Raw genomic sequence first — 20,765 nt, 5'->3', positions numbered from 1 at the left:
GAGAGAGAAGGAGGGGGGAGGAATGAGAGAGGAGGAGAGAGAGAGGGAGGAGGGGGGGGAGGAATGAGAGAGGAGGAGAGAGAGAGGGGGAGAGAGAGAGGAGGAGAGAGAGAGGGAGATATGGAGGCTGGCCGGTGTGGAAGGAACAGGCACCTGGGCAGGGTGGGGAGGGAGGGAGAGGCTGGTAATGATGCTGAAAAGTAATCGGCCCTTCTCTCTGGGAGGCAGTGAAACTCTAATTAGAATGAAAATGTGGTTTAATGAGGATGAAAACGGTAATTGTGCTGGGCAGCAGTCCCCACGGTGCCACTTTCCCAGGGGGCCCCTCTGGGCCTTGGAGGGGCTGGGGTAGGGATTTGGGTGAGGACAAGGAGGGTCATTGGTGGGGCCTCAGTCCCCCCCCTCCCAGGGTCCACCCAGATGGTGCCAGGTAAAGACGGGTTCCAGGTACCCCAGGGCTCTGTGTTTCCATCCCACACCTAATCCTCAATAATTATTACAATAAACAGGGGCGCCAGTGGTTTGAGGGTCCGACTCTTGACTTCAGCTCAGGTCGTGATCTCAGGGTCGTGAGTTCAACCCCCACATCGGGCTACATGCTGAGTGGGGAGGCTGCTTAAGATTCTCTCTCTCCCTCGGCCCCCCTCCCCTGCTTGCACTCTCTCTCTCTCTAAAATAAAAAGAAATAATAGTACAGCAAACAGTGACACTAAAACAGTGATATTGTTTACTGAGCACCTACTATGTGCCAGGCACCATTCCAACCCCTTTACGGAGGCTGACTCTTGTGATCATTCACATTGTCCCCACTTTGCAGATAATAAAACTGGGCACAGAGAAGCCAGATATAAGAGTATATGAAGAAGTGGGTGAGGGGCGCCCGGGTGGCTCGGTCAGTTGGGCATCCGACTCTTAATCTGGCTCAGGTCACGATCTCATGGGTTTGTGGGTTTAAGCCCCTCATCAGGCTCCGCACTGAGGGTGTGGAGTCTGCTTGGGATTCTGTCTCTCTCCCTCTCTGGGGTCCTCCAGCACTCATTTTTCCCTCTCTCACTCAAAATAAATAAATAAACTTTAGAGACAAAATAGGGACGCCTGGGTGGCTCAGTCGGTTGAGCGTTCGACTTCGGCTCAGGTCATGATCTCAAGGTTCGTGAGTTCAAGCCCCACATTGGGCTCTGGGCTGACCGCTCAGAGCCTGGAGCCTGCTTGGGATTCTGTGTCTCCCTCTCTTTTTCTGCCCCTCCCCTGCTTGCACTCTATCTCTCTCACTCTCCCAAAAATAAGTAAACATTAAAAATAAAATAAAATAAAATACACCGACACCTTGGTCCCACTCCCACCCAAATTGTCAAAAAAAAAAAAAAAAAAAAAGTGGGTGAGAAAAGTAGGCAGGCCCAAGGAGGCGGGGCCTTCTTTCCTTTATCTGGAGGGTGCTGGGGGCACCAAGGGGTTGCCAGCCATGGAGGCCGGGGACCCCTCCTGCCTGCCTGCCCGTCACACAGTCTCCCAGACCATGCTGGAGATGCCACTCATACCTCTTCTGTCTGCCACTTCCGCTCTACTCTAGGAGGTGGGCGTGGCTTGGAGGAGGTGGGCGTGGCTGGACCGCCCTGGGTGGGACAGAATTCGCAACACCTCTGACTGAACCTGGAGGAAGCAGCCCAGTCCGTCATTGCAGTTGGGGCAGAAAGTTGGGGCTCCTGACTCCTAGGCTTGAACTTTCTTGCCATGGAAAGCTGAGGTGTTGTTCAAATGTCAGTTTGGATAAGACTGAGGTTTATAAGACTTCAGGGTCTCCCCTTTTGCTTCTGGAGGCACCAGTAAAATACAGCCTGCAGCAAAGACACGTCAGAACAAAAACATTCATTGAGGCCAGATGGGTAATCAAAACAGACCTGTGTGGCCTTCAAAGTGGTCCCAGGTCAAGTGGATTCTTGGCCACGTATATGGCAGACAAAGCGCTAAGAACCTTAATATACAAAGAGCACTTATGAATCAATAGGAAAAAGACAAATATCCCACGGGTGAAATGGGCACAGGTCATAAATAAAAGGCTCACAGAAGAATAATACAAAGTCAACAAACCCCTTGCAAGGATGCACAATCTGACAATTTATCCGCTAAAGACTCATTTTTATTTGTCAAGCTTATCAGCATGTGTGAAGTTTGGGGGATGCACACCTGCGCACCCTTATGGGAGTGTAGAATGATACAACCCTCATGGAGGGCGGTCCAGATGTTTGTGTTAAACATTTAATTGTGTGAACTCTCCGACCCAGCAGGTCCATTTCTGGGAACATGCAAAGATCTAAGTGTCATGCAGGCTGGTTAAGAGCCCCATAATCAGACAGCTGGGGTTCCAATCCTGCTGCTGCCATCTGTGAGCTGTGTGCTCTCAGGCACGTAAATTAATGCCACCAGAGCCCCCATGTTCTCACCTGTGCATTGGGCACATCGTGAGGACTCCATGAAATGCTCAGCGCCTCGCTCTTATTACACCACGATGAAAACCCTTAAGGAAAGCTGGAAGACAAGGAAAGTGACCGTCTCTACGAGGTTGATTAAATAAATAGCAGAAAATGAAAATGAGCAAACGTACATTCGTCAATATCGTGTGACCTCACACCCCACGCGGCAAACGAAATAACAGCCGTATATTTTTAAAAATTATTTGTTAGTGTTTATTGTTGAGAGAGAGAGACACACACAGAGTGTGAGTGGGGGAGGGGCAGAGAGAGAGGGAGACACAGAATCAGAAGCAGGCTGCAGGCTCCGAGCTGTCGGCACAGAGCCCGACGCGGGGCTGGAACCCACGAACTGCGAGATCGTGACCTGAGCCCAAGTCGGCGCCTAACCGACTGAGCCACCCAGGAGCCCCTATAATGGCTATCTATTTAACACGTAAATGTTGAATACAGATAAATGCGATATGTGATATTCAAGGTTTACATAAGACATCTTTAAATTAAATGTAGGTGCTATAACAGATATGCGTGAAAATATCAATTGTTTGAACATTGTACGAATTTAGATATACTTCATATAAAACCTAAACACAGGCTTCTCAAATACCAAGTGACTGCTGAATTTCTTCCAAACAGATATTCAGGGACCCAGCTGGGTTCAGTTTTGGGGTATGCCATAATAAACATGGGACTTCAAAAAAAGAAGAGAGAGGAACAAAAAGAACAAAGGTTTCAAACGTCATATGTAGCCACATATTTCAAGCATTTTGACCATGCATCAGAGCGTTAATTTTTCACAACGCAAGGCAGTCTTACCCCGGTTCAGAACTGAAGAAAAGTTTCCCGGAGTATATTTATCCTATTTCTGTGCACTGAGTTCTGATATTTTCTATTCTCTTCTGTTCCATTTTGAAAGGCAGGTCGTTCTCACAAATACAGTATTTTTCTCTTCAAGGCTCTGGTTGATGTCACTGGACTCCTATGTAGCGACTGGGAGAAAGGACTGTGGGTGGGGGGGGGCAGGATGACTGATGGTTCTGACTAACTGGTTCGACTTCACACCCGTTAGTGGGTTGTGGCGTGTGTGTGTGAACCCGTGCACATGTGTGCATAAGCGTGTGCATACAGGCGTGTGCACGCAGGTATGTGAGCGTGTATACGTGTGTGTGCACACCAGGGTTGAGATGAAGGAGTGGCAAGTGAGGAGCAAAGTCTAAGGGGGTGTCAGAAAACTCCACCATCAAGATAAATTTTTTAAAAATTTAAAAAAAAAATTTTTTAAATTTTTTTTAACGTTTATTTATTTTTGACACAGAGAGAGACAGAGCATGAACGGGGGAGGGTCAGAGAGAGGGAGACACAGAATCTGAAACAGGCTCCAGGCTCTGAGCCGTCAGCACAGAGCCCGACGCGGGGCTCGAACTCACGGACCGTGAGATCATGACCCGAGCCGAAGTCGGCCGCTTAACCGACTGAGCCCCCCAGGCGCCCCCCCAAAAAAATTTTTTTAACGTTTATTTATTTCTGAGACAGAGAGAGACAGAGCATGAATGGGGGAGGGGCAGAGAGAGAGGGAGACACAGAATGTGAAACAGGCTTCAGGCTCTGAGCCGTCAGCACAGAGCCCGACGCGGGGCTCGAACTCACGGACCGTGAGATCATGACCCGAGCCGAAGTCGGCCGCTTAACCGACTGAGCCCCCCAGGCGCCCCCCAAAAAAAATTTTTTTAACGTTTATTTATTTCTGAGACAGAGAGAGACAGAGCATGAACGGGGGAGGGTCAGAGAGAGAGGGAGACACAGAATGTGAAACAGGCTCCAGGCTCTGAGCCATCAGCACAGAGCCTGATGCGGGGCTCGAACCCAGAAGCCATGAGATCATGACCTGAGCCCAAGTCGGACGCTGAACCGACTGAGCCCCCCAGGCGCCCCAAAGCACCACATTTTCAAATACAGCCAGGACTGGCCCTGGTTTCAAAGATCGGCCTCACTTCACCCTAACCCTGGTCCCGTGTACATGCACGTGTTTGCACGTGTGTTTGCATGCACGAGTGCACGGGTCCACAAGCATCTGTGGGTGTGAATGCACTCGTGTTTGCATGCTTCTGTGTGTGCATTGTGTATGCATGGCTGCCAGCATGTGCACATATGTAGGTGTCCGTAGGCCTGTGTGCACGTGTGTGTGCATACCTGTGTGTGTGTGCACACGCACGCCTGCACGCCCAGAGAAACATCCAGAAAGATGCCCTTTGAGCTAACCATACTTTTCTTCGACGAAGTGAGAACCCAGGTATTTCTCTTTCTTTGTCCCTGGTACGCGTCCTCTTACAACCAAAATAAAAACAGGGAAGCCATTTTTACTACGGAGGGAAGGTCTTGGGCAGAGGTGTTTCCCTCAGGGAAGCGCGCTGAGAAGGAGGGATTCCGAGAAATCCCCAAATATCCTGACCATCAGTAGTTGCTGACATTTACTGAGTATTTCGCCGTGGGCCAGGAACTCTTTCTTCTTCGCTCATGGCTCTGTCTGCGGACAGTGAGCAGTGCTGAACACGCATTTGTTGGACGGATAAGTGGATGAAAAAATGACTGAGTCCATCATCCCAGCCTTGGAACCAAGACTGCCGTCGTTGGCCTTTCCCTCTGCCTGGAACGCCCTTCCCGATGGTTCTCACATAGCCAGCTCCTTCTTGTCATTTAGGCTCCAGTTAATATCACCTCCTCCGGGAAGCCCTCTCTTCTGACCTGTTTACAGCAACCCATCAGCTCATTTAAATTCTCTAAATAGCACAGTTCTTGTTTTTATCACTCAGCTCCCTGCTGAGGACAGACCTCGTCCCTCTTGTTCGACGCTATCCCCACCCTTCACGCTCAGCTCCTGGCATATAGTAGATACTCAGTAAATATTTGCTAAGTAAATGAACGGCATCCCTCTCCCATTACAAATGAGGAAATTGAAGCTCAGAGGTTCAAAGCCACCTGCCCAAGGTCACCATGTTTTTCGGGTGGTGAGACCGGGATTTAAACCCTTGTCCTTCCGATGCCAGAGCCTGGGCCATCCACTAGGACACTGCCCTCTCCTCCAGATGGCACCAGACCCTGTTCCTGATGCTCTGGCAACATGAAGTCTGGCTCCCAGAGGCTGCTTACAAGTGGACCACCTGCCAGGAGAGGCCCTGGGGATGATGGAAACAATAGCTTCTGTTTATTGAGCACCTACTGTGTGCCACTGACACGGGCTCAGAGAGGCTGTGCCACGTGCTGGGGTCCCACGGCTGATTCGTGAGACGTGGCCTCATGGGTTGTGGGTTGAATTGTGCCTCCAAAAAGATATGTCCAAGTCCTAACCCTTGGATCATGTGAATGTGGTCTTTTTTTTTTTTAAGTTTATTTATTTACGTTTGAGAGAGAGAGAGAGAGAAGGCACGGGGCAGAGAGAGAAGGAGAGACAATCCCAAGCAGGCTCCATTCTGTCAGTGCAGAGCCCGATGGGGGGCTCGAATTCATGAACTGTGACATCATGACCGGAGCTGAAGTCAGGATTCTGACGCTTAACTGCTTAACCGACTGAGCCACCCAGGCGCCCGGTGAATGTGGTCTTATTTGAAAATAGGGTCTTTGCAGAATTAAGATAGGAACAATATAAGAGCATCCTGGATTATACAGGTGAGCCTAATCCACTGGCAAGTGTTCTTATAAGAGACAGAAGAAGAAAAGGCCAGGACACCTGGATGGCTCAGTCGGTTGAGCCTCGGATGCCAGTTCACATCATGATCTTGTGGTTTGTGAGTTCGAGCCCCGCGTCGGGCTCTGTGCTGACAGCTCGGATCTTGGAGCCTGTTTCAGTTTCTGTGTCTCCCTCTCTCTCTGCCCCTCCCCTGCTCACGCTCTGTCTCTCTCTCAAAAATAAATAAACGTTAAAAAAAAAATTAAAAAACAAGAGGGGAAAGGCCGTGTGAAGAGAGACAGGCAGAGATCGGGATGATGGGGCCACAAGCCAGGGCACACGGGACCCCCAGGAGCCAGAAGAGGCCTGGAAGGATCCTCCCCTACGGCCTTCGATGGACGTGGCCCCGAAGACACCTTGATTTCAGACTTCTGGCCTCCAGAACTTTGAGAGAATAAGAATCCTGTTGTGGTGAGCCCCCTAGTCTGAGGCCGTTTGTGACAGCAGCCACAGGAAATGAATACACTCTATTCTCCCACGATTTAGCGTAAATGTCAAATGTACAGACAAATGGAAAGAATTGTCTGGTGAACACCCATCACTTGGCGTCTACAGTTGACATCTGGCTTGATTTGTCATTATCTGTCCTTCTCTCCATCTATCCACCCACCTCATTAACATTTTTGTGAATTAAGAATTTAATTGCCTTTAGAGCGGTTTTAGGTTCACAGCGAACTTGCGGCAAAAGCACAGATATTTCCTGTGTGCCCTCTGTCCCTGCCGATGCACAGCCTCCCCCGTCATCACCATCCCCACCTGAGGGTACATTTGTTGCAATTGATGAACCCACACTGACCCTTCCTAACCACTCAAGTCCATAACTTACCTTACAGTTCACTCTGGGTGCTGTGCGTTTTGTGGCTTTGGACAAATGGAGAATGACCTCTGTCCACCATTATCGTCACACACACAGGGTATTTTCACTGCCCTAAAAATCCTCTGTGCCCCACCTGTTCATCCTTCCCAGCCCCCCCGCCGAGCACTGGTGTTTTTACTGTCTCCAGACTTTTGCCTTTTCCAGAATGTCATAGAGTGGGAATCACATGGTACCTAGGCTTTTCAGATTGGCTTCTTTCACTTAGCAATATACATTTAAGGTTCTGCCCTGTCTTTTCACCTGATAGCTTGTTTCTTTTTGGCGCTAATGAATAGCTTGTTTTATCCGGGCGCCTCATTTCTTAGCGCATTTCAAGGTAAGTCACGGCCTCTTCCCCATTTATTTTAACACAGCAGCCAAAGGGATCTTTCTTAACAATCAGATCATGCTCCTGCCCCCTGCCATCCTCCTGGCCTGTGCCAGCCCACGTAGTCACCACCGGCTACATGTACCTACTGAGTGCTTCAAAACGACCAGCCCGAATTGAGGGCTGCTCCAAGGGAAAACGTACCGGATTTCTAAGACTTAGTACGGACAAAAGGATGTAAAATAGCTCATTACTCATTTTTTTTCTATTGATTTGCATGTTGGATGGGTGATAGTTTGCCTAGATGGGGTTAAATAAAATACAGGATTACAATTAATTGCATCTATTTATTTTCCACTTTTGAAAACGTGGATGCTGGGGAATTTTAAGTTACCCATGTGCCCTTATCTGTGGCTTCGTCGTATCCGTTGTCCCGTGCCGGTCTAGGATGTCCACTCCACTAGGGCAGGGGGGATTAGACGCGCAATAAATATTTGGTGAATGAATGAATGAACCCAAGCCTGAATGGCCCCCCCGAAGACGTGGCTCTAAGTCAAAGATTTATTCGGCCCGGGGCGAGGGAAGACAGCTCCTACCTTTCACGGAGCCATCTGGGCTCCCGGGGCCTCTTCAATGGGGGGAAAAGTGGGCACAGGCAGGGGCGTCCCCCGGCAGCCCCCTGCGGGGATGGCTGGTGCCCCCCACCCCCACCCCCGCCTCCAGCCTCCGGGACAAGGGTAAGTGTCAGGGGTGGAGAAGGAGGGGCGTGCGGGAGGGGGACGAGCGCCAGGCGCGGGGCTCCACCCGGCCGCCCCCACCCCCTTCACCCCCCCCCCACCCCCGGCGGGCTGGGCTGGCGGGAAGGGGCCGGGCTGCCCGGCAGGCGGGACGGAGGGAGCCGGGGTGTCTGCTATCGACCGCCTGGGCCGCTGCAGGGAAGCTTTTAGACCCGCCAGCCAGCGCGTCCCGGCGGGTCGGAGGTCTGGGCTTCCCCCGCCCCGCCCCGCCCCGCCCCTACCTGGGGGCGGCCAGGGGCTTGCAAGGGGCGCCTGCACGGCCTGTGGACTCTGCCTCAGAGCTGAAATCGGAATCCCACTGCTGACACCGCCGCCTTCACACCGGGGTTGGCATCACCTTCCCTGGCGAGAGACCGTTTACAGCCGCTGGGTTCCCACGCCTGCGCGCCTCGACAGGTGCGTGGGCCCGGCGGCCGCAGGCCACGGAGTCTGCGCCCTTTGCATCCAGAAGGTCCCAGAGGTGTCCCAGCCCTCTCTCTGCGCCGCCCCAATCACTGCTCTGATTTCTATCGCTGCGGCTTAGTCTAGCCTTTTGGAGAACTTCGTGCCCCTGGGACCGCGCAGGGTGGCCTCTTTCGCCGGGCCCGCCGCTTCTCGGCCCCAAACATTGTCAGATTTGCCTCCTTCACTGCTGCCCGGCAGGCCGCGGGGTGAACGGACCTCGGCTTGTTCATCTGTGCCCCCCTGCTGGTGGACGTTTGGGGTGTTTCCAGCGGTTTGGAGATCACAGCGAAGCCGCCGCGAACGTTTGCCAACAGATCTGTCTTTGCGCAGACGTTATGTGTTCGTTCCTCTCGGGTAAACGTCCGGGAGTGGGGTCGCTGGGCTGTGTGTGAAGCGCACGACTTCATGAGACCGAAGGCCTGTGGCAAACTGTTTCACACCCAGCAGCGGCGGATGAGAGAGTTCTAGTCCCTCCACTGTCCTGTCAACACTTGGTGTTGTCAGCATCCAGTTTTGGCCATGTTGACGGCTTTTAGCCTGGACTCTGGCAGTCACGTCTGGCCCGCTTCCGCCCAGGATCCCCCACTGTTGTCACCCCCCCCCCCCCGAAACCAGATACATGATGTGTTATTACTTCCTTTTTTATTATAGAAAAACTTCACACACTTGCAAAAATAGAAGCGTGTGAAAACCTCCTATGATTTGAGTGATAATCCTCGTCTTGCCCATCTTGTTTCACCTTTTACCTCCCAACTTTTTTTTCTTGTTATGGACTATTTTATTTTATTTTATTTAAGGACTATTTAAAAAAATTTTTTTTTAACATTTATTTATTTTTGAGAGACAGAGAGAGGCAGAGCATGAGCAGGGGAGGGGGAGAGAGAGAGAGATACAGAATCCGAAGCAGGCTCCAGGCTCTGAGCTGTCGGCACAGAGCCCGACGCGGGGCTCAAACTCACGAACGTGAGAGTATGACCTGAGCCGAAGTCAGACATTCAACCGACTGAGCCACTCAGGTGCCCCATTTATGGACTATTTTAAAGCAAATCCCAGGCACCTATTACTTCTGTAAGTATCATATGAAACTTCTCAAAATGAAATCGCATGACATTGTGACCTGCCTTGAAATAGTCCAGTGGCTTCTTATTGTTCTCAGAGAAAATGTCAGCCTTCCTGTTCTACTCCTCCCTTTCCACAGTCCATGCTCCACCCACACTGTCCCTCTTGTCCTGACCACACTCCAAGCTTGTTCTTGCCTCAGGACCTTTGCACGCACAGGCTATTCCCTCTGCCCTTCCCCCAGATATCTGCCTAGTTCCTGTGGTAGGCAACATCAAAGATGGTCTCCCATGGTTCCTGCCTCTTGGTCTTCATGCCCTTGTGTACTTTCCTCCTCTTGAGGGAGGGCTGGACCACTCACTTCTAACCTATAGGATGTGGCCAAAGTGGGTGGTGTGTCATTTTCAAGATTAGGTTATAAGACTGTGACTTCTGTCCTGCTGGGCTGTCCCCGTTACTAGCATTCCCTCTTTTCTTCTCACTTGCCTGCCCTGATGAAGCCAGTGACCAAGATGTGAGCCGTCCTGTGGAGGGGTCTAGGTGGCAAAGAACAGAGAGTAGCCTTCAGCTAATAGCCAGGGAGGAACGGAATTTTGCCAACAGCCCCCTGTGTGTGCTTGCAAGCTGACCACACCCCGGGCGGAGCCTTGAGATGAACACACCCCAGGGGGAGCCTTGAGATGACCACACCCCAGGGGACCCTTGAGATGACCACACCCCAGGGGGAGCCTTGAGATGACCACACCCCCCAGGGGAGCCTTGAGATGACCACACCCCCCCGGGGGAGCCTTGAGATGGCCACACCCCAGGGGGAGCCTTGAGATGACCACACCCCCCCAGGGGAGCCTTGAGATGACCACACCCCCCCGGGGGAGCCTTGAGATGGCCACACCCCCCCAGGGGAGCCTTGACTGCACCCTCTGGAGAGACCCTGGGCTAGACGACCAGCTGAGCGGCACCCAGATTCTTGACCCACAGACCCGTAAGATCATCCATGTTGTTTCAAGCCTCTAGATTTTGGGGTAATTGCTTATGCAGCAGTAGATAACTAATCCAACTCTCTTACTTCCTTCAGGTCTTTGCTCAAAAGTCACTTCCTTCCTGCGTGAGGCCTTCCCTGGCCACCCCATTAAATCTGCACCCCCATGCCAGCACTGCCCATTCACCTCCCCTGCTTTATTTTCCTTGTGGAACTTATCACCTTGGATTTTATTTAACTGATTCATTGCCTGCCTTTCCCCGCAGCGCCTCTGGCTCTTGGAGGACAGGGACCTCTGTCCGTTTTGTTCATTGCTCTGCCCTCAGTCTTTTTTTTTTTTTTAATTTTTTTTAACGTTTATTTATTTTTGAGACAGAGAGAGAGAGAGAGAGAGAGAGCATGAACAGGGGAGGGTCAGAGAAAGAGGGAGACACAGAATCTGAAACAGGCTCCAGGCTCTGAGCTGTCAGCACAGAACCCGACGCAGGGCTCGAACCCACGAACCGTGAGATCACGACCTGAGCCGAAGTCGGACGCTTAACCGACTGAGCCACCCAGGCGTCCCATGCCCTCAGTCTTGAACTGAGGCACTCTGGGCACACAGTAGGCCACACTGGATTATTATTATTTTATTTTTATTTTTATTTTTTTGTGCAAGTGGGGAGAGGGGCAGAGAGAGAGGGAGACACAGAATCCAAAGCAGGTTCCAGGCTCTGAGCTGTCAGCACAGGGCCCCATGCAGGGCTCGAACTCACAAACTGTGAGATCATGAGATCATGAGATCATGACCTGAGCCAAAGTCGGACGCTTAACTGACTGAGCCACCCAGGCACCCCAGGCCTCACTGGATTTAAAGGCATACCTACAACTGATTTAGCGATCACACTTCTCGGTATGTACCCCTCAACAATTGAGAGCCGGGTGTTGAAGAGATATTTGCACACCCATGTTCACGGCAGCATTACTTTTTTTAAAAAAGAGTTTATTTATTTACTTTTAGAAATCTCGACACCCAGCATGGGGCTTGAACTCACGACCCCGAGATCAAGAGTCACGTGCTGGTCTGACCGAGCCAGGCGGGCGCCCTCCTTACAAGCTGTGTCATTCACAATAACCGAAGTGTGGAAGCGACCCAAGTGGCCTTCAACACATGAATGGGTAAACAGAATGTGGGGTATTCATACAAGGGAATGCGATTCAGCCTTAAAAAGGAAGGGGATTCTGACGTGTGCTATAACACGGATGAGCCCTGAGGACGTTGTGCTCAGTGAAATAAGCCAGACACCAAAGGACAAATACTTGTGATTCCAGTTGTATGAGGACTTACTGTATAAAAATTATGGAGACAGAAAAGTAGGGTGTTGGGGGTCAGCGGCTGGCGGGAGGCAGAATGGAGAGCTAGTGTTTAAGGGGGACAGAGTTTCAGATTTACAAGTTGGATAGGGTTCTGGAGACGGACGGCCCTGATGACCGCACAGCAGTGTGAATGTGCCTTAGGGCCACCACTTAAAAATGGTGAACATGGTAGGGGCCCCTGGGTGCCTCAGTCGGTTAAGTGTCTGACTTTGGCTCAGGTCATGATCTCACAGTTCGTGAGTTCGAGCCCTGCACTGGGCTGCAGAGCCCCCTTTGGATTCTCTCTGCCCCTTGCTCCCCTGCTTTGCACTCTCTCTCTCTCTCTCTCTCTCTCTTTCTCTCTCTCAAAGATGAATGAATATTAAAACAAAAACGGGGAGGACGCCAGATGCTATGATGTTGCATGCCCCAGGGGGCGGGGCGGGGCGGGGCTAGCAGCTTCAGGTTTCTTACAGGGTGGGGGCCTGGGCGTCCCCCTCCTTGAGCCGAGCTGTGTGCGACCGTTCCTGCCCTGAACCCGTCACATCTGCGTGCCTTTTACATCTTCCCAGCTTCGGGGGGAATTTTTCAGGGATGGGAAAGCCTCTTCCTGCCCAAGTGTGGAACCAGAAAGTATTCCTCTTTTGTCCACCGAGTGTGGACTTAGAGAGCCAGAGAGCCTGGCATGGGCCCCGTCCGCTGGGGCTCCCTCGTCCCTTCGGCAGCTGCTGGAAACCTGTGTCAGGAGGGGTCTTTGGCTCTGGGGACAGTGTCCTGCATGAGTCACACTTTGGGTGGGTCTCTGACAGCCGTCCTCTCTTTATCTCTCATTCCTCATGAGCCATTACAGCCCCCACAGGCCCCACTCAGCCCTCCTGCCCTTTGTCTGCAGGTGAATGGAGAGCCCACGTTCACAAAGGGTCTGTGTGCCCATATGACACTGAGAAGCTCACAGCCTGGCTGTGTCCTGAATATTCTTCCATTCGCCTCGGTGCGGAGTGAACCGTGTCCCTGCAAAATTCCTGTGTCGAAGCCCTAATCCCCCAACGTGACTGTATGTGGAGAGGGAGCCTTTAAGGAGATAATTAAAGTTACATTAAGGGTGGAGCCCTGGTAGAACTGGTGAACTGGTGTCCTTTTTTTTTTTTTTTTTTTTCTTTTGAAAGACGCAAGCTGGGGAGGCAGAGAGCGGACGGACAGAGGATCCGAAGGAGACTCCGCACTGCCAGCAGCGAGCCTGGTGTGGGGCTTGAACTCACGAACCTCGAGATTGTGACCTGAGCAGAAGTCTGACGCTCGACCACAGAAACCACCCAGAACTGGTGTCCTTATAAGAACAGGAAGAGAGACCAGAGATCTCTTGCTCACTCTTCACACACACAGAGGCATGGCCAGGTGAGGACGCGGTGAGAAGGCAGCCGTCTGCCAGCCGGGAAGAAAGCCCTCAGCGGGAACGGAATCTGCCAGCACCTATGACCTTGGACTTCCAGCCTCCAGAACTGTGAGTTGCGAATCTGTTATTTGTTTACATATCTGTTGTTTATAAGGCACACAGTCTATGATACTCTGTTGTGACAGCCTGAGCCGAAAGGGGAGAGTAACAGTTCCTGTGGCTCCCAGTAGCCCTGCGGCCACCTCTCACCCTTCGCTCCTCTCCCTGGAGGTGACCCACACGGTGGCCGGGCCTTCCTCCATTGTTCCCTTTGGCTGTGCCACCTGTCACCCGTCACTGGTCTCAGCCTTGGCTGGACACGTGGATCACCTGGGGAGCCTTGACAGTGATGACCCTTGACCCCAGCCCTAGAGAGTCTGAAGTTATTGGTTGAGGCTGGCTTTAGGGAGTTTTCCAACTTCCCTGGGTGATTCGAACGCGTAGACGGGGCGGAAAACCGCAAATCTACAGCGGTGTTTCCCAATAGGGGGCAGTTATGTCCCCCGCCCAGGGGGTAGTAGGCAATGTCTGGAGACATTTTTGGTTGTCGCAATTTGGGGCATGGGTTGTATGAACATCTAGCGGGCGGTGGCCAGGGATACTGCAAAGCGGCCTGCAAGGACGGGGGCAGGGCCTGCAACGAACGCTGACCCAGCCCCGAACGTCAGTCCCGCCAAGGCCAAGAAACCCTGCTCTAGAGCTCCGCGAATCAAGCGTTCTCCACTCGAAGGCACACAACACCGCATCAGGGGGTGGTGCTGGTGCCAGTGGGCTCCCGTTTCGCAGATGGGAAAACTGAGGCCCAGAGACAGCAAGTGACCTGGCCGCGCTCAGACAGCGGAGCTGGGTGCTCACGCTGGTCTTTAGCACGAACGGCGGCAGAGAGAATCACAGAATCGGGGCGGGCACTGCTGAACCCAGCGGTTACGCATGCAGATTCAGCAGCCCGTCACCCTGTGGCTCTGCCCCTTCATCCCTGCTTCACCCACCCCTCCCGCCCACCGTGCCTCAGCGTCTCTACTCATAAAGTGGGGATATGGCCGTCATGAAACCTGCACGGGTGGGCTTGGAGGGTGCTGGGAGCGTAGGGGGCAGGGCCAGGGTGGGATGAGGGCCACCCGGATCGGGAGGGGAAGGCCCAGGTATTATCTGGGGGAAGAGCATGCCAGGCTGAGGGAACAGCGAGCGTGACCCTGGACCAGAAGGAGGGAGGGAAGGCCTGCTCTTTCGCCTTCTCCTCCTCTCTCCTTCCTGAGCCAAATTTGGAAAAGGGCCACCGCCAGGCCAGGCAATGGCACGCAGTGGTGTCTTTGGGCTGGGTCACACAGGCTCGCAGAGGCCCATTCTGCACATCTCTTGCTAGCCTAGGACTCAGTGACGTCACCGTTCACGGCTCGAAATCCACCAAGCTGGGGAAACTTACACCATGGAAACTGGCATACACTACAGATCAGGTCCCCTCGCCCGGGGCCAGTTTCCCTTGCGCCCCGCAGCTCACACCCCTGTGCACACCCCCTCACGCTCCCGTCTCTGTGTGTTCAGGCTGCTGTGACAAAGCCTCATGGACTGGGTGGCTTATTAACAGTAAACATTTAGGGGCGCCTGGGTGGCTCAGTCGGTTGAGCGTCCGACTTCGGCTCAGGTCATAGTCTCATGGTTCGTGGGTTCGAGCCCCATGTCAGGCTCTGTGCTGACAGCCTGGAGCCTGGAGCCTGCTTTGGATTCTGTGTCTCGCTCTCTCTTTGCCCCTCCCCCCACTCATGCTCTGTCTCTCTCTCTGTCTCAAAAATAAATAAATATTAAAAAAATATAAAACAGGGGCGCCTGGGTGGCTCAGTCGGTTAAGCAGCCAACTTCGGCTCAGGTCATGATCTCTCGGTCCGTGAGTTCAAGCCCCGCGTCGGGCTCTGTGCTGACAGCTCAGAGCCTGGAGCCTATTTCAGATTCTGTGTCTCCCTCTCTCTGACCCTCCCCTGTTCATGCTCTGTCTCTCTCTGTCTCAAAAATAAATAAACGTTAAAAAAAAAATTTAAAAAAATATATAAAACAAAACAAAAAAACCAATAAGCATTTATTTCCCAAAGTTCTGGGAGCTGGAAATGCAAGATCAAGGTGCCTGGTAAGAGCTCTCTCCCTGGTTCCTAAATGGCCATCCTCTCGCTGTGTCCTCACAGGGCAGAAGGGGCATGGGAGCTCTCAGGGGTCCCTTTTATTTGAACGCCTATCTCATTCATGAGCTTCTATCCTCATGACCTAATCACCCCAAAGCCCCCACCTCTTAATACCCTCCCTTTGGGGGGTAGGAGTTCAACATCTGAATTCTGAGGGGACACAAACATTCAGCCTATAGCACTGGCCTTACCCCTTCGCTGATTATCACCTCTGCAACTTGAAATTGACCAAGGTGGGGAAATTTATGTCTGGGAAATTGGCAAACACAGCAAATCCCAACTGGGTTTACCAGCCCAGGGGTGCTTACGCCCTGAGGGTGGCCCCATCCTTGGCTGACATCTTCCTGCCTACATTTCAAGATAAACAAAGCCCCTTGCCCTCAGGTGAGGCAGGAGGCCAGTCTGGTGGAGGAGGCAGAAGACCAACACATATCAGGTGTCATGAAGAAAACAGCAGCAGGAGAGGGGGGGGGTAGGGAGAAAGTGAGGGACAGGGGAAAGCCCCCTCTCTGCCCTCCTGTCTCTCCCCCATCAGTCCCCTGGGTGCCTTGAATCTTTTTTCTTACAGCTCCCCCTCCCCTCCCAGACCCCTGAGTCCTTCCTAAGGCCCTTGCCCACTGCCCTGGGTCTACCCTGCTCCCAGAATTTTCGTCATGCAGAAATTTCTCAGCTCCAAGCTCATTTCTGCTCATTGAACTCATCTTTCACCTAAAATTGGCTTTGCTGCCTGCTCTGGGCAGCTTCCCTGCTCCTGTTAGAGAGGCGACATGGGCAGTGACTCGGAGGTCACCCTGCCCTTCAGGGAGCTCTGTGGTCACCACCTCACTCTGTCCACACCCATCCCAATGTCAGAGCCATTGAGGGTAGCAACCCCCCCCCCCCCCCCCCCCCCGCCGACTCCCCACAGCCTGGGGCAGACCCAAAGCTTGTCTGCCCCAGCTTGAAAGTAGATTAGGGAGGGTGCTGAAAATGCATCCAGTGGTCCAGACTTCCTTTGCTCTGCCCGGACTTAGTTTCCCCATCTCCTCACCCCAGCCCCTCCTGGCGGAAGCTCTTTTAGAAAGAATTTCCAGACACACAAGGATGAAGTAAGGTAGCCCCCCTCCCCAAAATCTTAGACACCCAGCTGAGTCCCCAGCCTGCTGTGCCCACCCTGCCCTCCCCCCAAATCCGGGGCTGAAGCCAGAAGCCATGTCTTCTGTTTATAGATTGAGGAGGGGGGAGAGGGGTTGGCAAGTTTTAAAAGCTCATTAAGGCCTGAATTCTTTTTATAGATGAGGTTTCCTGCGACTTTTCTTTCCTCCACCCCCTCCGCCCCTCCCTGCTTTCTGAATGCCGTATTTATTTGAGTTAGAAAAATAATGAGGTCCCTGAGGTCGTACACAACACCTCGGCTCTCTAATCAAAGTATTGCTGTGGAATTAGAAATATATAGAAATTTCTGTGCGCTGGCCCGCGGGCCACCAGCTGTGGACGCAGGGCGTGCTCACCCAACGCCACCCAAGCCCCACCAGACTGTCTTTGGGGGAGGGATATAATTAGCTGTTTCCCAGCAAAGTCTCTGCGGTGGAGAATGGGATTAAAATGCCCACGGTACTCCCTAGCGGGGGCTGGGGGATGGGGTAAAGCCCACTCAGAAGACATTCCTGGCTGAAAGGAAGAAAAATGGAGGGCTGGGTCCCCCCAGCGAGGGGGTTAGACACACCGGAGGCACTCAATCAAGTATGCAAAATGAATCGAACTAACAGTGACAAAGGACCCCTCCAGGCCTGAGGCTGCTGGGCCTGCCTCCCAGGCCCCTGTGGTGCTGGGGATGGCAGGGGGGGGGGGGGGTTCCTGGTTTCAGGAGGGCGGCTCTCGCTTTAAATCTGCGCAGCCCTAAAGCAGAGAGATTCGGGGTGCCTGTGGGGAGCGGAGGGCCAGCGCCCGGCCCACTGCCCCCTCCCGCCCTGGCCTGCCTGGACCAGAGCAGACAGCAGGTGACATTTACAGAGTCTTAGGGTGGCTTTGGCAGAGGGGTGGCGGGGGGAGGGCGCCTGCGTGTGTCTGTGCGAGTGTGGGGGACCCTCGTGACTGTGTGTGACCATGTGGGAGTGAGGACGTGTGTGACTGAGCACCTCCCGTGTGTCCACTCTGTGTTGGGCACCAGGTGAGCAAGATAAACATCCCTGTCTGCACTGCGCTCCATCCCGGAGGGACAGACACTAACCTCACGTGTGTGTGTGTGTGTGTGTGTGTGTGTGTGTGTGTGTGAAGCTGCCATGGGATAGGAGGCCATGTAAGTGTGTGAAATTTGAGGGCACGTGAGGGCGTGAGTGTGCGTGCGGCTGTGTGGGAATTTAAACACACGGGAAGGGGTGTCACCGGGCGAGGGTGTGTTTGGGGCACAGGTGACCTGTTTGCCCCACATGCACCCGGGCTTTGGCCACCCTCCGTCGGGGCCCATCCACTGCCCCAGCCCCTTCTCTACATTCACCCCCTTCTCCTGAGGGTTAGCCCTCCCTCCGTCCAGCCTCGTACCCCCTTCTTCTGTGTGTTTGGACTTCACACGTCAGGGTCCGGGGACGGCCCACCTTGTCCGCCATCTCCCCTGCCCGGCAGGAGGGTCAGAGGGCTGGGCCACCCCGGAGCCCTCTGCTCCCTGGAGGCCCTTCCTGTGCCCTTCTGGTGGGGGGTGGGGTGGGGGGCTTCCACTGCTCTTTGGGTTGGGGGGTGTGGGGGTGGCCCGGAGAGCCCACAGGGGGGTGCGAAGGGGGATGGGAGCCTGGGGCTGTGGAGGGGTTTCCAGAACATTCTTCCGCCCCCCAGTTGACAAACTCAGGCGCCCAGAGAGGAAGAGGGAGGGGACTGAGAGCAGACCCTCTGCTGGGGGGTGGTTCTCGGTCCTGGCTGCCCAACAGGGTCGTCCAGGGAAGCTACAAAATGTCTCTGATGTCCTGGCATCTCCCCCACCGAGGCTGCACCCCCAGCAGGAAGGAGCTGGAAGTACAGGGCAGTTCTCAGCAGGGATATGGGTGACGGTGGGCCCAGATCCTTCTCTGTGGCGGGCCGTCCTACGCTCCGAAGGATGTTGAGTGGCCTTTCTGGCCTCCACTCACTCACCGGATACCCATAGCACCCTCCCCCCCCCCCCCCCTGCCCTGAGTCATGACAACTAAATATGTCTCCAGACATAGCCAAATTGCCCCTGGAGGGGGGGCAGAACCGCCCCTGTGAGAACCTCTGGGCTCAGGGCACACGTGGGCCTCGAATGGGCACCATGATGCCAGCCCTTCACCGTCTCCCAGTGCCCCCAGAAGGCTCTGGTCTTTGGCAGGGGAGGGGGGCTTTCCTTTTGCCACATTCTCCCCCTAAATCCTTGGGAAAGGAGAGCAAGCGGGCGAAGCAGAGGGCGAATGGGATGAGGGTCAGTGGGGACTGCGGGCCCAGGTCTGTGAGCAACGGGGGGTGGGGCGGGGGGCTCCCCTCAGATGCCCGGAGCTCGGCTGGCGCTGAAGGAAATGATTTCCACCTGCCTTCTCAGCAGCGCTGCCCCAAGGCTGCAGATTAAGAATCAATTAAGAGCGGGAAGAAGGATTTGCCAAGCGGAGGCCGTGAGAGCTGGGGGCTCGGGGCCGCAAGATGGATGGATGGGGGCGGCTGGCAGGGGCGAGGGGCTCCGTGGGCCCCGGGCAGGGGGGGGTGGGGCTCAGGGGGAGGCTCCCTGAGACCGCAGTCCAGGGTAGCGGTAAAACCAGTGCTCGCTTCGGAGGTCGTTGTGAGGATTGAAACGTGTGCGGCTCTAAGAATAGTGCCTGGCTACAGATGACAGATCGGCGTTTGCTAAATAAAAATAAGACGAAGGATGGGGCCGGGCCTCCCCTGGCCGTACGTGGCCGGTGGCCGCCGCGGGAGACCCTGCGGGTGCCCCCACCCGGACCACATCCCCTTTCCGGGGCCAGAGCAACTGTCTTCCACCCGCTTCGGGTTCGGCCATTAGCTGCCAAGGACTGACACCTGCCCCTTCTCTGGAGCACGTCTTGTGCTGGGAGCCCCCTCCTCTGGAGATGCCAGGGGGCTGCTCCCTCCCCCCAGGTACAGCCCGCAGCCAATCGCGGTCCGATCTGGGGGTGCTAAAGGCCAGCCCCCACCCCCCCAACTTGTCACAACCATATGATGCAGTTCACGCTCCAGAGCTCCCGTGGGATCAGGCTGGGGTTAGATCCAGCTGAACCCACGTCCTGGCTGAGCCCATCCATCTGTCCGTCCTGCTTCCCTCGCTCTCTTCTCTCCTGAGAGTCCTGCCCCCCACATCACGGGCATCTGAGTCCCTGCCTCAGGTTCTGCTTCCAGGTAGGCGCTATGGACCGAATGTTTGAGGTCTCCCCACATTCACGTGTTGAAGCCCTAACCCGGGATTGGGTTTAGAGGCGATCGTGAGGGTGGGGCCCTCATGATGGGATTAATGTTCTTAGGAAAGGTGGGGGGATGCCTGGGGGGCCCAGTCGGGTTAAGTGGCTAAGCACTCAGCTCTTGGTTCCGGCTCAGGTCATGATCTTATGGTTCGTGAGTTTGAGCCCCACATCAGGCTCTGTGCTGACAGCTTGGAGCCTGCTTGGGATTCTGTCTCTCTCAGTCTCTCTCTCTCTGCCCCTTCCCTGCTCGTGCTCTCTCTCTTGCTCTCTCTTACAAATAAATAAATAAACAAACATAAGAAAAGAGGGGCGCCTGGGTGGCTCAGTCGGTTAAGCATCTGACTTCGGCTCAGGTCATGATCTCACAGTTCGTGAGTTCGAGCCCCACTCCAGGATCTACACTCTCTCTCCCTCTCTCTCTGCACCTCGTTCACTCGAGCTCTCTCTCAACAATTAATTAATTTTTAAAAATTAAAAAAAAATTTTTTTTTAAGAAAGAAAGACAAGAAAGAGACCAGAACTCCTCTGTGCCTGCCCTCCCTCTCTCCTCTCTCTTCCTCTGCCACATGAGAACACGTGAGAACACAGAAGGTGTAAGCTGTCAGCCAGGAAGAGAGCTGCCACGAGGGACTGAATCTGCCCAGACGTTGATCTGGGACTTCCCAGCCTCCAGGACCGTGAGAAAGGAGTGTCTGCTGTTTAAGCCACCCCCCTCCCGGCCCCTCCTGCATCTATGGTATTTCGTTACAGCAGCCCAAGCTGTCAGAGACGGTCGTCT

At 53.9% G+C, this 20,765-nt stretch overlaps 2 long non-coding RNA genes across 2 annotated transcripts in view; one reads left to right on the top strand and one right to left on the bottom strand.

Moving 5' to 3' along the window:
• LOC132679780 (uncharacterized) overlaps positions 1-13,706 on the top strand; it is a 31,308-nt gene extending 17,602 nt beyond the window's left edge. The window contains exon 3 of the long non-coding RNA XR_009610323.3: positions 13,157-13,706. This is a non-coding gene — a long non-coding RNA (uncharacterized LOC132679780). The remainder of the gene's footprint in view (positions 1-13,156) is intronic.
• On the bottom strand, positions 7,710-8,919 carry LOC132679779 (uncharacterized). The gene is made up of 3 exons (XR_009610322.3): positions 8,834-8,919; positions 8,395-8,515; positions 7,710-7,836 (listed from the first exon to the last, which is right to left on the bottom strand). It is a non-coding gene; the product is annotated as an uncharacterized LOC132679779 (long non-coding RNA).
• Positions 13,707-20,765: the final 7,059 nt, after the last annotated feature.

This window comes from Panthera onca, chromosome A2 (assembly GCF_046562875.1).
Source record: "Panthera onca isolate mPanOnc1 chromosome A2, mPanOnc1 haplotype 2, whole genome shotgun sequence".
Classification (NCBI taxonomy): Eukaryota; Metazoa; Chordata; class Mammalia; order Carnivora; family Felidae; genus Panthera; species Panthera onca.
The sequence above is the reverse complement of the archived record's forward strand: the minus strand, read 5'-3'. Positions and strand labels throughout refer to the sequence as shown.